This window comes from Chiroxiphia lanceolata, chromosome 20 (assembly GCF_009829145.1).
Source record: "Chiroxiphia lanceolata isolate bChiLan1 chromosome 20, bChiLan1.pri, whole genome shotgun sequence".
NCBI classification, from domain to species: Eukaryota; Metazoa; Chordata; class Aves; order Passeriformes; family Pipridae; genus Chiroxiphia; species Chiroxiphia lanceolata.
Window position 1 is genome coordinate 4,697,504 of NC_045656.1, and position 17,925 is coordinate 4,715,428.

General features: G+C 43.9%; 1 long non-coding RNA gene across 1 annotated transcript in view; it reads right to left on the bottom strand.

Moving 5' to 3' along the window:
• Positions 1 to 17,925, bottom strand: part of LOC116796670 — a 55,015-nt gene that overhangs the window by 10,989 nt on the left and 26,101 nt on the right. The window contains exon 3 of the long non-coding RNA XR_004360472.1: positions 1,903 to 2,082. This is a non-coding gene — a long non-coding RNA (uncharacterized LOC116796670). The remainder of the gene's footprint in view (positions 1 to 1,902; positions 2,083 to 17,925) is intronic.

Sequence of the window (17,925 nt, forward strand, 5' to 3'; positions counted from 1 at the left end):
GGATGTGCATCAGTGACTGTGATAAAATACAGAGATGTGGGAGAATCAGGATACAGCTTTTTCAATGCAACTTCATATGAAGAAAAAAATAAAGGAAATAGAAAAGAGGTCTTGGCATAAGGAAAACATCCCAATGAAATCCTGCCTTTTAATCTCAGCCACAATCTCTTCTTATCATCTTCCTTGCTTTTTAATGCTCTGCTGCACTTTTTATATTCATTCACTTTATCATCTTCACCTGTCTCAAAAGTCAATAAAAGCAGAGGCCACGGTTTTAAAATACAGACAAATGAACTGAAGCACCAAACTCCTCAACTTCTCCAGAGGTGCTGACTGCTCACGACTGTCAGCAACTGCAACACAACCTGTGGGTGATCAGTGCCTTTAAAAATCACTTAAGAGCTTGAAGAGGAACATAACTGAGAAAACACAGAGGATAATACTTTCAAAGGCTTCTGACTGAAGAGTCGGTATTTTACCTTCAGAAGTGATTTAAGCACTTGGGAATTCAAGAACTACTTAAAAAATCAAGTGTCTTCTGAAATGCATAATTATTTTCGTGAATGGTACCCAGATACCTCCTCTGGTAAAGTACTTACCCAGAAGTTTTAGGCCTCCCTCAGAGAGGATTCAACACACTGCAATTCCAGTCCAAGGTTGGTCACACTCTCACCTACACAACCTCCACCAATAGTCTTGTGGAAAAGTGACTTCCCATGTTTATATCCTGAGGAAACCCCAGTTCAAGAACGACCCAAATGTCCTGATGGCTGTTGAACAACCTGAAGAAAGACCCTTTTCTAGAGCCTCTAATGGGTGGAAGGCCCTGATGGAACCTGCTTTTTTCTGACTTTCTCCTGTTACCATTTTTCCCTGATGTCTGTTCACCACTGAGCCAGCAACAGTCAGTGTCCCACCACGATGTGTGTGAGCTTCCAAGAGGCTTTAGGAAGAAGGAAGAGGTTGCTACATGTACAGAGGCAGGCAAAGGCAGTCCCATCATAGCAGCTTGTTGATAGAGCAGGTTTACCGTTGTCATTAGTGAAATGGAGAAGAGGCCACTAACACAAGCTCACCCCAGTGACAGCTACAGATCAGGAAAAAAAATCTCACCACATGGCAGCATTTTACTGCTGTTGGCCTGAAATTTTGTTAATATTTATCTGATGTGTTGATCTTTAACAATTGCATTGCTGCTGGTAGCAAATAGCCCAACCAGCCTGAGGCCAAGGTGAGTGTGTTGTCTGGCCAGAGAAAGATTAAAGCTCAGCAAGTCCTACCAATAGTCCAGAGGCATCTGGGGCTAAGGGGGTCAATCAACTTATACCTCCTTGGTTTGAGCTCTCTGGATCCTTTAGCAGCTACTGAAGGCGAGGCTGGGATGCTGCAAATGTGGTTTGCATATATCCCATATATCCACCAGGAATTTGGTCAGTCTCTCAGACAGAACACCTTGATCTTGCCTCTGGAATAGAGGCTCCTAGGTCACTGCTTTTCAAGTGACCCAAGAATTGCTCTGCCACCACCACTGCTGCCCATCCCTGCACACTGAGCTGAGACAGTTAACCAGGGACAGTGGGATTCATATCTTTGAAACAAGGTTTTCAAGCCTTTCCTCCTTGGCAAGACATATTTTAATAGAAAGGCACATCCTATTTGCTCTTTGAGTGTCTCTAAAGAGGAGGAAGGTTCTCTGTCACTGTTTTAGAATCCCTTTTCTCTGATTGAGTTCCAGCTCTTTCTTTGGAATAGCACTTTAGTTTTTTTCTTAAATTAGACAAGGTTTAAGTCACATATTTTACTGCATTCATTTTCCTTTGGTTTTCTTTTGCACAAAGAACCTGTTGGCTTTCTCTTCTTTGATACCATGCACCACTCCTAATCCAACCCCTAGCAACCCACCTGGTTACATCCAAAAAAGTTTTTTCTCTGTTTGCCTCCTGGCCTGACGTACTGCTTAGATCTCTCTCACTGCAAGAAGCCTTTCCCTCTTCTGCTATTCATCACAGCAATTTCACATGCTCTCTTCAGCTGTTCTCTCCACAGGCTGGTGAAGCTGGTACGGTTATTATCCTCTTTATCCTGTACAAAGTTAACAAAAAAAATAGATTATTTATGGATAACACTGGAGACCACCCATATAGCAAGAAAAAATGAGAAAAACCAGTTGTTTTCATGCTTAGGGCAGCTATGCATAGTTTGGATCAGACAGTCCTTCCCATCTGACTTCTGTTCTCAGTAAATATTTGTGACTTTGCTGATAAAGCAACACTGGATTTCTCAGCTGGGCTTCCATGTGGACCACAAGCCGTGGGACTGGACTATAGGATCTCATTCTACAACAAGCTTTCTTGAATAGTCATTTGTTCCATTCTCTGTCTTGGGCATGAAAAATCTGTTTAGAAATCAAATGGCAGAACAAAGTCTCCAAATACAGCTGCTTGGGCTGTATTATTGATTGCTGGTGAGGCCCTTGGCAAGAGGTGATAAGGGCTCAAAGGCATTGAAACAATTTTTATTCTGACCTAGATGCGGAAAATAGCAACACTGAAACGCTTTTTTATTTAATATTACATGATTTCTATTTAATGCACATTATCTTTGCTTCAGTCTTGTTTTACTCGTGAGCAAAGGACATGACTTGTCTGTACCTGCCCTGCCTGTGCACACCAGAAGCTTTGAGGACCATCACTGTGTGCTGGGGTGTTGTTATGACCATATAAATGAGCACCAGCAATAATAACCTGAAGGAGGGAGCAGTGGGAGAACATGCCCAGGGCTGGCCAGAGCTGGGCTGGGGAGCACAGGGAGCTGAGATGGAGCTCAGGGCAGCCCTGGGGTCAGGGTAAATTGTATGACCAGCCACAGGACAATTTTGGGGCAGGGCTGGTGACTGATCTGAATGCCAGCTGGGACACTCTGAGCTCAGCATCACTGGTTTGCCTCTGACCCAGCATTCCACTCAGCTCCAGACATTTTGCAATGGGACACCCAGAGAATTGTCACCACCTGTCCCCTGTGAATCCCTTTCCATACACCTGCATACAGCTGACAGCAAGGTTTGACTCCTGGCTGTTCTCCACTCGTTTGCAATCACTACTTTCTTCCCAAAAGAAAAAAATACCACTAAGAGCAAAGAGACACAGGAACACAAGGATGACTTCAAACTTCAGTTTCACAGCTTCTTCCCTTTCTGAACCACAAAACCTCCAACACATCCCTTTTGCCCACAGATCTCAAAGTGCCTTACAAAGGCAACAAATGTCACTGATGGCTCTTTACAGGGAGGGAAACAGGAGCACAAAGGGGAAAGTTGTTTGTCTGAGAGCCCTTCAATAGACCAAGAGCAGAGGAAGGAATACAAAAATACAAACAGTGATCTCCCAGCTGGGAAAGCTGCTCCACAGACCTGCTGCCTGCAGTGGTCACATTTCTAATGCCAACAAAATCTGTGGTTTAGACCCCTCTGACCACCTTATCTTTTCTTCCCCTCCCTTCTCAACATACACCTTCCCAGTTAGTCTTCATGTGACAGTGAAAGTCCCTTTGGGGTGGATTTATGGGTTTGATTATTAAAGCTACTTTTTCCAGGCCTCTTTCTTAGGTACTGGTTCTGATATTAAAGAGCTAAATTTTATGTTCTGTGCAAAGCAAGAAGATCAGGTGTGTGGGAGGTTCAATGTGTTCAATAGGTATTTGAAACAACATCTTCTATATAAAGATTATTTCCAAACTGCCCTTGGTACAAGCTGCAGCTGAATGCACTATTTAAATGCAGCCTTGGCTTTTTTGCAATTTCCTGCCAGAAAAGCAGCTCTCAAAGTGTTTTGAAATAAAAAGACACAAATGCTGGAAGGAGGCAAGCAGTCACTTGACCTCATCAGGGCTCAGTGCTGGTGTTAGTCAGGCATTTTTGCAACTAGAGGGGGTTGGGTTTTCCATTTTTTGGGGTGAGGGGGAGACAGAAAACGCTGATCTCTCAGAACTGAAACTTTTTGTGGAAAACACATCATTTTCGCAAAATGCTTGCTGGGAGGAATCTTCCCACCCAGCTTGAGACTGATGGACAAAGACTGATTGGGAAAGGATCCCAGCATAGCCAGCAGCCCAGTGGTTACATTCCCTGGTGATGTGGATTTACACCATGTGATACAGGAAAGACTGAGTTGGCTCCAAATAAAGCAGAGCAAGGATTTGACACAGTCTTCCCACAGTCATTGCAAATACCCCAATCTCTGGGTCATCCCATCCCCTCTGCCCCAAGGAATGGGATTTTTATCAAGTCAGAATCAATCCAACAGGAGCAGTTGTGTTGATCCCAGTCAAGGAGGTGTTTTACACCACAGACATGAATGCTGGTCTCCTACATCCTACAGGAATACCCTCAGCACCAGGCTTTGCTGTGCTGGGAGCTGAACCTCAGCTCTGCTTACTTGCTCTCTCTTCAACAAGCAGCCTTATTTTTATTTTGATGAGACAGAAATTCTAAAACATCCCCATTTTTCCTAAAACACATGTTTTGTTTTCTAGCCAGCTTTACTCAGCATTTTGTAGAAGGGAGCCCTTGGTCTGATACCAGACTTTTCAAATGTGCCCAACTTTGGTTTTTCCATTGCAACCAGTTCTACAAAAGGAACCAGTATACACACAGTGAGAAGCATTTTCTGTTACCTCAACAGGCTGTGAGGCTGACCCCAAGCTCTGACAATTCCCCAAAGTGGGTTGTTGGGTTTGTTTGTTTAATAGAGGACAAAAGCCATGTTCTTTCTATTAAAACATAATTTAGAGAAGCGTGGCAGGAGCACATATTGGAAAGGTCAGTGGGTTGCTGTTGTACCTTCTGTACATTGCTACTTTTTAATGGTTTATTTTTCTGTTCTTGGTCTTGGAGAGAAAGTGGCAGGAATTGTGCAAGGTCCTTGCATAGCTGGAATCAGATGATCTCTTTGCTACAGCTCTGTAGCTACTGGAGAACTGGTTTCCACTCCCTTCAGCTCCTGACTGCTCCTCACCGTGGTCTTAATTATTACAAAACCACGTGGGATGGACCAGGTGAGTGAAAATAGTGAGGTGTCATCCAGAAAGGTTTCAAATTACCAACACCCATTTTTTGATAGTGTCAAGTTTTCTCCAACACAGAGAGTAAATAAATTCAGAAAGAAGTGAAAGAAGGGAGAAAGGGGGGAAGGATGATCTGTAAGTGTGCTGAAGGATACTGGGATCTCCTAATATTGAGGGAGGTAGTGGCAGGTTCTCTCAGAAGCCCAAAAAGGTACCTGTGGTGGAGAGAAGGATTGTGAAACACAGACTATTCCCTCCCTCTTTTTGGCTGAGGCCAATAATTACATCCCTCTTTCCAAAACTGCTCAGGCACACAAAAGGGATGATGCTGACAACAGTTTCTTTAACCTGTCCAACAGTTCCCTTTTGGAAAGAAGCCCTTTCCCAGCCCTACCTGGATAAAATAATGCTTTACTCAAAGATAATTCTTCTAAATTAGGATCTGCATTTACACAGAAGTAAGGAAGACAATCTAAAGGAGTATTAGCTGAAAGGTGCTGAAGAAAAATAGCATTATTCTGTCTTTACTATGAGAAGGAAAGGAAACTGCACATCCCATGAAAGGCTGACCAGCTGCTTGTGTTACATAATGAATGGGGACATTGCTGATTCAATAAATGTAAGAATATAGAAATTTAGCTACAAAGACAGATAGTCTGGTGTCCACATTTGCTAAAATGTATGGCACAAACATACCACGTATTTCTCAGTTATTTCTCTTGGCATGCTGGTTTATTTCATAACTTTTTTTCTCCCTGACATTTTTTTATAAGCACCAAAGAGGAGCAGCTGGGGGGTAATTAGTGTTCTAGGAAGGAGGAACCTCATCTCAGCCACGTAAGAAGGGCAAAAAAGTCATATTTAGACTAGAGAACGAAGCTTTGCACAGCACCTACTGAACCTGAGTAAGGTTTTAAAACTTAAATAGTCAGCAGGCACATCAGAGCCAGAAACAGAGCGGCTGCGGCTGAAGGGGAAAGCCAAGCACTAACGATCAGTTAAATACTCGATTGTTTCTTCAGTAACACACCGCAGGGAAGGTGCTCAGAAAAACTCCTCAAACACATTCTGAGTACGTTGACAAAGGAAGAAAACAGCTCGTGTAAAAACGGCAGCATTTGTTAAATGAAACAAAACATAGTGCTGGGACTGCAGCTCCATTCAAAGGCACTTCTGGAAGAAGCGTTGGGAGAGAGAAAACTGCTCCTATTTCAGACAGACATCTGGAGATTACAAGTCAGAGCTGGATATTCATAAGATTCCCTCACCCTGAACTGTTTAATTCCTTGCCTCTTCCTTTGCAGAATTTAGTTCTGGGGGTATAAAATGCTCAACTATTGCACCTCCATTTGGAAAACAGAGACATGAGGAGAAAGGCAGGTGGGCACGTGCACACATCTGTACATGGATGTGAATCCACGTTTGGCAAACGCTGGATTTAGAGGGAAGCTTTGGGATGCCAAAGCAGGGGCCTGATAGTTCCTGAACAAGTAAAGACTCTACTCAACAGATACACTCAAGATCTAAATAAAAATAACATCTGTTAGCATAGCTGGATTGTCTAAACTGTCTCTAGTTTCTCTGCAGGAGAAGCCACAATTTCCCAGGGTTCAGCTCCCATTTGAAGAGCAAAACAGACATCCTGGTTTTCCAGAGATATGAAAAAAATCCTATCACTGCTCCCCATCCTGGAGTGGCTCAGCAGAGCTGCCTGTATTTCATTTGGGGCAGCAGGGCTCCATCAATTTGCACTAGGCAGGGAGCTTCTGTTTCCAAACAGACCATGAGGAGAGTTATGACCTGCAAATCAGGCCAGAATATCCTTGGCTCCGTTTCAGGATGCAAATACTGCCTTTTCTCTTAGAAATATTAAAATGGGATGGTCTAGTGAGGAGGCCTTTTCTCCCTACTTTGGTTATGGGTCTTTGGAGGGATTATCTTGACTACCAAACAGCTTTTAGTGGTTATCAGTGACCAAAAGATCAATTTACGCTCTTAGGAAATAAACGCAATTCTTGCTTACAGTAAAAATCAAATGTGCAAGTAGGGAGGAAAAGAAGAGAGAACAGGATTAATAAATTACAATTGTTAGCAAGCACTAACATGTATCGAAAATGGCAAATTCTCTGGAGTACAGCTGAGCTTCTTTTATTCAGGTCAATGACTCCTTTTGTGATTCTCTTCTCTAAAAAAGAGCGTTTTTCAATGATTTATGTATAATAATCTACACATCAGCATATCGTATTTTTCACTATTTGTTTGTTAAACATGCAGCAAGGCTCTCATACTGAAGCCCTTAGCCTTGAAAATACAACTGGGATAAAGGCATTAAAAGATCCATATAAAATAGAAATATTTATTACTAAGGCTGATGTTTATGATTTGACAGGTAGGTAAGGGGGAAAAAATACATCATTTTAGATTGCTGAGTTAAGGCTTTAATGGTGTGAGTTTCAGACAGATACGTGAGGGCTGTTTATTAAGCAGAAAAAAAAAAGAAAATCATCCATTCACAGGCCACCAGAGCAGGAAACTGCAGTAAGTGTTACAAAAGCAGCTTGTCATTGGTGCCAGTGCTGGCTGCTCCAGCCTGCAGGAGTCAGAGCTGGACAAAAAAAAAACCACCCAAAATTATTTAAATTATTTAGATGACTTGAGTCAGTTCAAACAGATTTGCAAGTTCTTGAATTCGGGGTGTTTTTTCAGAATTTAATTTTATTTTCAGCCATCTCTGCTCCTGTAAAACCTTGATATTTCAAAGTTCTCACTCACCACTATGCCCCAAGTGCCTGTTTCAAGTGCAGGAACTGGTGTGCTGATTTCTTGGGGGGAAAAAAAACAGGAAAAAAAAATAATCCAGGTGTCCACTTCTTCGAATCTCAACCATTACAAATTCTTGTCATCCAGTCAAAGAGCAGGACAGAGCCCTGTGACAAAAAGGATCTGATTTCCAGCAGGGAAGCAGAAGGCTGAAATATTATCTGAGGTAAAGGCTGAGCAGGGAGTTTCTTTGTCTCAACCCCCAGCAGTTCTTCCATGAGAGCAGCTCTGACCAGGCTGCAGAAGTCACAGGGAGCCTCAGATGTCCCCTGGTATGAAAGTCACCCTGGACTGTCCCAGCAGCAAACCCAGAGCTGGGTTAATTCTCATTTCCACTCTGAAGGTGTGAGAAATGCAGAAGCCACACATGGGAATTCTACGCTGGGCAAAATGGCCCCAGTACGAATAGTGACAGCATTTTGGGGGTTATACTTTGTTATAGAAAATATATCAATAATTTTAATTATTTGACTGACAGGTGGAAAATCCCAACGGATTTCAATTGAATTATCTTTTTAACCAGGTCATACCATACCTGTCCCCTGGTGATATAGAGGATTCCATTGTCTTTTCTGTCAGTACAAAAACTTCATCGATATAAGATCCATTTTCCAAATCCTGGGTGGCACGGACAGACCCCACACAAAGAGGGGAAGGAGAGGGGCAAACCAAGAGATAAAAAAATCAGATTTCCAGTATCTCTCAGCTAACAGGTCTGTCCCACCCTGGCCAAGACTTTAAAGGCAACCCAGCCTTCTCACTGGAGCTGTATTCTCCAAATTGACTGGGTACTTAGCAGGCACTGACGTCCATAAATATTTCACAAGGAAAAGAATGCATTTCCCAAGCATTGACTAGCTACATATATTATTTATATGAAACCATAACTTAAGTTGAAAAACAATAAATGCTTCAACAACAGACCTGTTCACAACCTACTCCATTACTAAGGAAAATGGGCTCTGCCTGTTCCTCAAGATCCTGTAACTATGCAGAAATTCAGTGAGCCCTGCCCAGAAACTCGACCTACAAAGGTGGAGTAGGAGATTGCAGCCACTGCACCAATCCCAGTTAACTTGAAATTACATGGACAAGGGATTAAAAGACACAGAAATTCAGTTACATTTGATATTTGTTTTGCACTTTACACTCCTGTTTGGGATCAGGTCTTTAACCCTAAATAAAGGCAGAAAATGCACCAGAAGGAAGCAATGTTTTCACTAATTTTTTACCCAAACCATTGGAGCTCAGGGAGATAAAGGACTATATTTTCTACTACCATGCCCCCAGCATAGCTCACCAATAGCCTTTTCCAGAGGACAAAGTTGATACAAAAAAAGATGAAGGTCAGAAAAACGAGAGATTGCATATTCCAGATTCATGCCAAAACACTCCTGGAGATCTGGGAACTGCATTGAGACTTCCCACTTCCCAAAGAACTTCGCTACAAAACTCCCCCTTCTTGGTAAATGATCTTCAGACAGGTTTTTTAAATGGCTGCTTTGTCATTCAACCTGTTCGAGGCATCTCAGAGGAGGTGTAACAAACTAATGCTCTTTTGCCTCAAGCACTCATAACATTAATGGAAGTTAATTCTGCTGGTGGAAAAGGTTTAAGTGAGTTTTGCAAGCTCATAACCACAGCTAGGGAGAAGGGAAAAGCTTTTGGAGGGGAGAAAGTGGCTCAGAAACGTAGGCATTACCTCCACCATTTATGTGTTTACCACTCAGCTGGCAGCTAATGGCCCATGTGTAAACTCGGGATGAAAGTGGATAAAATAAATTGCATTCTTTGGAACAACCATCCCCTCTTTCAGTGGCACAGAAAAAAAAACCCTCCAAAATGCACCCCAGAAAGCTATTTTGAGTTTGTTCTTTTGGCAAGACACAGGAAGTGCCAAGATAAAGTCAGTCAATTCAGTATTGTGAAGGGAGGGGAAAAAAAAGGCAATAAAGATGGAAGCTCTGGAGACAAGACTCACCTCAGTACAGACAGCAAGAAGGATATTTATGCACTATTTATACCACTCCAAGTGCAAATTTTGCCTTGCATCGATTACAATGCACGTTTCAAAGATCTCTCTGCAGCTCTGGCACAATTCTAATAATGCAGCAACAACGAGAGGCTGAGGAACGGGGCACTGCAGCCACTGTGGGCAAGATCAGCTGGAATATCCCTCTGCCCTCAACACCCCAGGGCATCACACACATCCTGACACACACCCAGAGCAGGCTGGAAGCTGCAGCACGACAGAAACTGGGTTAGAGCATTTCCCAAGTGTTTCCTTGTTGCTTCCTTGCTCTTCCTCCAGTCCCTTTGCTGCTCTGGGTTGGAGTGGGAGGGTCTGGGTGCTGCTCAGTTTTACAGGGGTGTGATGGGGGCCAGGCCACTGGTCACTGTTGGAGGAAGGAGATGCATTAGTGGGGTGTCACAAGGCAAAGCTGGCTGATGTTCTGCCTCCACTGCTCACTTTGGGAAGGGCCAGGGAAGAAAGGTGTCTCTGCAGTCACTCTGGAGCCATGGCAGGAGTTAGGCCTGACCCAGCCCTGCTTTCCCCTTCACTGAGAGAGAAGAACACAAATTCCCACCCCACCTGACCACAGAGCTCTCAGTAGAGGAGCCCACCCACTTCTTACAGCATTCCTGGTTTATATGGCAGGTGTGAACTGATTCAGTTTGTTTGGATCCAAGAGCTCTCAGCAACAGACAGGAAGATAAATAACTTTGGGGAAGGGGGTGTTGACAAGCAGAGACTTGTGTAAACTGACTGGAAGGATCAGGAATCTGCACACCCAGCTCCCCCCCACACTCCTTCAGCAGCCAAAAAGCATCCCCACCATCAGAGCATCACTGCTCTCTGTGCTCCATTTTCCATTGAAAAGACATTTCAGGGAAGTTCTGCTTTGGCTGAAATAGCCAACTTGCCCTCTATACCTGGTCCTTCCAAGGCTTCTGCCAAAGAGGGTTTGGGATACATTCACCAGAAGATGTGCCCAGCCCTGTGTTTCCACCTCCTCACTAAACCCAGACTCCACAGCCTCCACTGCAGTTGGTTCTTTGCCCCAGCACCACTTTGCCCCAGCAAACTGATCCCACCAGCTGGAGGCAGAGAGGACCCAAATTCCTTGAAGGGATTATTCAGCCATGTGATCCTGGACAGCACACTCCTGGATCAGAATGTATCCCCAGTTTGGCTTCATCAAACCCAGCATCGAACACACCTCCAGGCAGCTATTTTCTCTGATTTCTGCAGCATTAATATATCAGTGAGCACCTTGTAGGCCTGATTAGGCCATGGAGAAGTTCACAGGAGTGTTCTGTGTGTACAATGTCTGTATCCATGTACGAGTGATCCGGATGTTTCAAGCTCATCCCCAGCACAGAAGAGCTGATTTCACACCGAGTAAAAGGATGACAGCAGGGCCGTGTCCAATCCAACCCCTCTCCACACCAGTCTCAGGCAGATATGGATTTGGATAGGCTGCTTATGAAACCCTGGCAAAGGAAACCCCATTCCAGCAGTGGGATATCACACTCAGCTCTGTCACTGAAGGGCTCACACTGTAAAACCTTCACTGCTCCGATCCGTGAAGCAAAATGACAAATGGCTCCAGTCAAAAGCTCACAGTCAGGACCTAAATCTTCCACCACCCCCTTTCTGCGTGAATTCATTTGAGGTGTTCCCTGAGATAAATTGAATTTTGCTTTCTTCCAACTGCAAAAATAGGTTGGTCTAGTTATTAAAATAAATATACGGAGAAAAAAAATTGAGAAGATGAAAGAGAAAGGAAATACTGGTGCAGTCAGAAGTCAGAGTTATGCTAAAGAATCACAGTGGTACTGAGACATGTGGTGCTGTATTTTTGCAGGGGCAACAAAGAAGAAAGGAAAAAAAAGGGGAAAAAAAAACCCTCAGACTTTTTCAGGGAGAGTCTTTCTGAGGAGAGTTTGAGGTTAAAATAAAAGCAGGTGTCATAACTTAAATTGCACTGCATCAGCTGACTGACTTCATTGGGAGCAAGAAGGGCCAAAATTTTTTAATTTTCTGGTTATACCTGCAGCAGTTGCGGGACAGTCTCTGAGCAGTTTGGGGGGGCTGTGCCTGAATTACAGATTTTGCCCATCATGGTCAAACTGCCTTCCTTCTGCCTCTTCCACAGGGCTCCACACACCATTTTCCTCTACCAGACCAAGTTCAGTCCTACACAAAATACATCAGAAAATCTTAATACTCCAGGAGGCTGTGGTTGGACTTCCCAGGACACAGGCTGGAACGTCCTTCTGAAGGGGTCCCTCAGTCACCATTACCACCTTTCTTGTTGAATCACTTCATACTGGTTAACGTATTTACCTCCCACCAACACTTCAGCAAGAATTCTTATTCTCCTCAGGCAGTAAAAAGCCAAAAATACCAGATACCAAATCTTCAGAGGCTAAAATTGAAGAGATTGGTACCTACATGTTTGTATATCTGGGCTCCTGAGACTACTAAGCAGCAATTACCACTTTTTTGAGTCTTCCATCATCTCAGTCACCCACCAGACTGGATCTCTTGGGCTGGCCCCTGTGACCTGTTTAGGAGAATATTTTATTTTCTGACAGTTGCAGATCAAGCTCAACTGGAACTATTTACCAGACTTGGGGAAGAAATATTTGAAAGATGAAGATTTTTAAATTAAAGCATCTGATTTATTTTTTTTTTAGTGAAAAAAGAAAATTAATGTTTCATTTCAAATCAGATCAAATAAAGTATTTTATTCTGCTTAAACTTTTCACTGATTTTTTTTAATCCAGCCAGCAAACCAAAAACACATTATCATTATTTCCACAGTGCTGCTTAGATTTGGGCACCTCATAGATTTCAATGCACACAAAAAACAATCAAGTGCTGTGTTGTTAACTCTGACCAGCTAATTCTTAGTTCTGCAATAGTGGATTTTTTTCTTAAAGCTCCAGCTTCTTGAATCATGTGATTCTATGGAAATCCCAGCTTGCTTTCCCACTCCAAGTGGAGGTCTGATAATTTGGGTTGCAAACATAATAAGCTCACGTGGTGAAACGCTAAAAGCCCCAAACGAGCAAAACATGTGTTTTTCCATCTTACTGGATTTAAAATCAATCTCATAATATGGGGCTGATGTTATTCGTGATTTTTGAACTCTTAGGGTATAGGCTGTCACAAATGACTTTCCAGGAGCTCTTGAGAAAGATACTCCATCCTTGGGGTTTTTGACCCTTGTCTGCTCCTGGTCCCCCTCCCCGTGTTTTGGGGAAGGAAACCATCAGCCAGCTCAGCCCCAACCCCTACAAACAGCAAGAGTTAATTTGGTGCAATGTATCTGAGTGTAGTAACTGATTACATTTTTCCCCAAAGGAAACTTCAGTTAATTTGGTTAGTGACTCATATGCCAGGCTGCCAATTACAACACAGATGATTACACACATAAATTCACGTCGGAGTGGCTCAACGATCACAGGGAGGGGAAAAAAAATGAGGAGGGGGAAAAAAGAAGAAGAAAAAAGAAGCAGAAAGGAAAAAAGGCTCCTCTTTACCTTTGTGGGACTGGGGGTGGGTAAACAACTCACCCTGCAAGGCCACTGGAGACCGAGTGCCAAAGCCTGGGAGCCTGGGACATGCCAGCCCTGGAATGGCAGCGTCTGCTGGCTTTCCATTGGGGATTTTCACTGCAGAAATGTGTGGCACGCTCTCTAAAAGATTGTTTGCCAGGATCGTTAGAGGAATCCATACATACAAAGAGAGCAGGAAGGAGGTTAAATGAGCAGTGCTTGGCAGTACATCAGTAAATCATTTAAAGATAACCTGTGCATACCAATACACCCCCCCAAAAAATCCAATTAAAGTAACGTATTACAAACCTAGTCCCATTTCTGAAGTGTTTTATATTCCTGAGGAGGAGTGGGAGAGGGAAAGGAAAGCACCAGGACAAGGAGTGAGAGTCTGATGCTATCACATGAAGAAAGCCCAGGCTAGGGATGAGAAAAAAATCCCTACCTGCCCCATCAACTGGCCAATGCAATCGATACCAAGGGGGGCTGGCCAGGCTCCTGAATACATATATTCAGAGAAAATTAGACTTTGCACTTAAAAGCAATAGGAAGCTCTGACACTGATGCAGAGCATGGGAGGAAGAAGGTTTTCTTTTATCTTAAAAGAAAGATACTTCACTGGCCTAAAATGTGTTCCTCACCAGACATCCCTGCACGTGAACAGCTTCATATGTTCCCTCCATCCAGGGGCAGCAGGCTGGCTATAGGATAATTCATGCACTTCCTTGCTGGAGAGGTTAAAATCCTTTACAAACAGTAATTAAGCTCTGTGGCACCGGGGTACTATTATACCAGTTTTACAAGGGAATAAAAAGAATGTGGCAGCGAAGTGATTTGCCCAAGGTCATCCAGCAAGGCAGTGGCAGAAACAAGTACTACACGCAGATGCCTGGTCTCCCATCCTCACCTCTCACCAGTAGGCAGGTCCCCTATCTTGGCCTTTATTAAATAACCATTAAAAAATGTATTAATTTTAATTTGGAACTGTGTAAATTGACTCTTTCCCAAAAGACAGCAATTGGCTGTTAAATAAATACCGAGTGATTATTACAATCATATTTGCTGACGAGTGGATCATCAGTGTAATGTGCTGGGTTCAATAAAAAGGTTATTGCCTGTCAAATAAACAGGATGAGCTGAGCCTGGACTGATTCAGGACATATCCAAGTCACCAGGACCGGTGGGAACTGCAGCTGCTCAGCACCTTGCAGAGGTTGAATTTAAGCAATTCTTGCAATATGTAGATAGAAAACTGGCACTGCCAAAGCAGCACTAATTCCATTAGCAAGATAATCTTAGGTCAGATCCTGGCACCCTAAACTTGATTATGAGGGTAGTTAAGTCCCACTGATTTGTGTAAAAACAACTGAGTATGTGATGATATTCTTAATGAGGGCAAAAGTAGTAGAAATAATTCCTGTAGTATGAAAGGGTGGGATGATTTTAGGATTAGTGCTAAATTAGGTGGAGAAGGAAGCTAAGGATCTTGCTTCTGTTTTTATTATAACTCAGCAGAAGGAGAGAACTTTAAATGCAGTTGAATGGTCAAATTAGGTCTTTCAGAGAGGTTGTCTGAACACAGAGGAAGCTGTTTCAAACTGCCAGTTTCTTTTATGTTTTTCCAAAGTGTGAGTTTGTAAGAATAGTGTTTGTTCTCTGTCAGACAATCAAAGATGCATCAAAAAGATCCTTGTACCCTGCAGAACCGATTGCCATTGGCAGCCACGCACTAAGGCAAGCACCCTGCTAGAAAGTAATTTGGTTTTAGGCTGCTCCACTCGGCCAAAGCCGGGTGGAAGGACATTATCCCACTGAACCCCCCCGTTTGTCAGTGGAAGCAGCAGCGCTGGAGCAGCGAGTATTGCCGCGGTCCCACAGCAAACCCCGCTCTCTGCAAAAGCGCAGAGCCAAACCTGCAGCCGCTGCTACTTGTGTTAAATGCACAATTTTTTTTTTTTTTTTAAATGGGCTTTTCCAGCCGCTCTCCGGGCCGGAGCAGTTCCCAGGGAAGGCACTAGGTGGTGGCAAGCCGCTGACAAGGAGGGCGAGCGGGGAGCGCAGCCGCCACCGAGGCGCTGTCACCTGACAGCGCTGCGCTTGTGGAAAAATGGGCTTGATTTAAACACCTAATGCCTCCCATTAAGAGCCAATATCCTCCCTATATGCTGGCATGGAGCAGCGGCTGAGGCGTCCAGGACAAGTTGTACCGCAGGCATTGCTGGGAGAGAACAATTCCTACCATTCTTATCTGCAGACCTTACCGAGATGTTCTTTTCCCGTTAGTGTTTCCTGAATACAGTTACTTTTTTTCTTCCCCTCCCCAGGCCGTTTAGGGTTTTGCTACTGGAAACGGCCGAAGGTTGAGACATGGATTTTAGAAGACACGGGCTCTGCTTGGTTCCGAGGGAGCCAGTTTGGGAAGTGTGGAATGTGTCTCCTGCACCGACGGCAGCGCAGCCGCGCACACACACCCGCACTCGCACAGGCCAATTAGAATGTTAATAATAATTAAGTGTCTTACTCCTAAGACGCTCCTACACAGGGGAATGCTAAAGTGCCAGTCAGCTCATTTCATTACATGCAGGCAGACACCTCTCAGACCTCGTGTATTTGCCAAGGGAGCGGAGCGATTCCAGCTCCGGCCAATCTGATTCCAGATGATCTGCTCAGCAAACACATTAGAGCAGCAAATGTGAATCAGAAAAAAAAAGTCCAGCTGTGGCAGCTGAGCTCTGCCTTTCGCCCCAAATAAATACAGGGTGAACCCTACAAATTTCCAGTTTGCAGGGGTTTGTGGGAGTCTTTATCTCGCTTGGGTTCACACGCTGCAGAGCGGCTCCATTTCAGATTGGAGATAATCCCCTAATTAAACACAAACTCAGACTTAAGCTGCGTGGCATCTGATTTCTACCCCAAAAATCAGAACTGGACACAGACTTGCTAGAGCTGTTCAGCTTGTTCAGCTCTGAGATTACACTGCTGGCCCAGAGGTCGCCTTCCATCTGTCTGAGCCACGTGAGTCACCACCTTCCTCATCCTCATCTGGCTCACAGCTGACCACAGTGTGCTGCTTATTCACAAAACAAGCTGTTTCAGATGTTTCAGCTGCATCCTTTGATGGGCAAGGGGACAGAAGGTTAGCAAGAGGGAATGATGGGTTTGGAAGGAAGAGTTCTTGGGTTCAGGGCTTGCTCTCCTGGGAACATCCAGGAGGGAGCTGGGAAGAAAAGCCTGGACACGGTTCTCATGAGCAGGACCTTTCGAGTGACTCTGGAGAGTGAATGTTTCAACATCCCTGGCTTAAAAGGAATGGATTTAGCATGTTTCTGATACCAGAAATGTTATGGCTACTTTTCACCCAAATCTCTACTTTCAGAAAAAGAAAAATAAAAAAAAAAAGTGAGGCAAGAAGCCAAATCCCCAAGAGTAGGAAAAGAGAAAGCCCTGTTTATTCAGAGCTCGCTCCAGATAAAGCAGATACAAAATAAGTTAAAGCAAGACTGAGTCATTCACATTTCCAATAAATTAAAGGGGAAAAAATCCCATCATTTTTCACTCTATTTCACATCAGAGAGCAATCACAACAGACTACTCACTTAACGCGGTGATGACTTTACCCCTGCCCCCGAGGGGTTTCTCTGCCTCTCTTGCACAGCTCTGGAAATGATCACATTTGCCCCCATTTTACATGTCTCCCCACATCCACTTTACCCCGTTCCAAACACCTTGGGTTCACTCAGCTGCTGCTTTCAGTTTCTTTGTGCAGTCCTTTGACTTTTACCATCTGGGAGAGAAAAAGCCACAGCGACCCCTGTGTCTGCTGAGACGTGCAGGACACGTAACGCTACCCCTGAGTGTGCATCTGAGTTCACCCAGATTCAGTTTTCCCAAAAGATCAGAAGTCTGAGCAAAATCAAGCCAATCCAGCAAGTGAAATCCTGCAAAGAACCAGTAAAGGTCCCTCTGGGTCCTGTTTCCAGCTTCTCCACAGATAACCAGAGGGGATGCTGTTGGCCCAACTCGCTGCTGGGGTGAAGCTTTGCATACCCAGCTTCAATTTTATCTTCAGCCCTTGGGAAGTAAAAAGCTAAATGAGGAATCTAAAGTGAGGACTCAGCTTTCCATTGAGCTAAAGCTCTTCTGAGCCACTTCAGAGAGGGAAAGTTTTGTTAAGCCATGAACAGGTACTAATGACTTCTATTGTGGAAGATCAGTGGGAAGAATCATTGCACTTGGGTTAGGAGGGACCTTGGAGATCCATTGTGCAAACTCCTGCTCAAAGCTGAACTAAGTTACAGCATTAGGTATAACACAAGACCTTGAAACAGAAGGGAGCTGATGTGGGGACTTTTCTGGGTAAAGGTCTTTCCAGAGCTTTTCAGAAATTCTTATCCAAACCGAGCAGTACATAAAGAGAGTTTGCTCTAGAGCAGAGCAGCTGCTCTGTTACTCAATAAAAAAATTTCTATGTTGCAT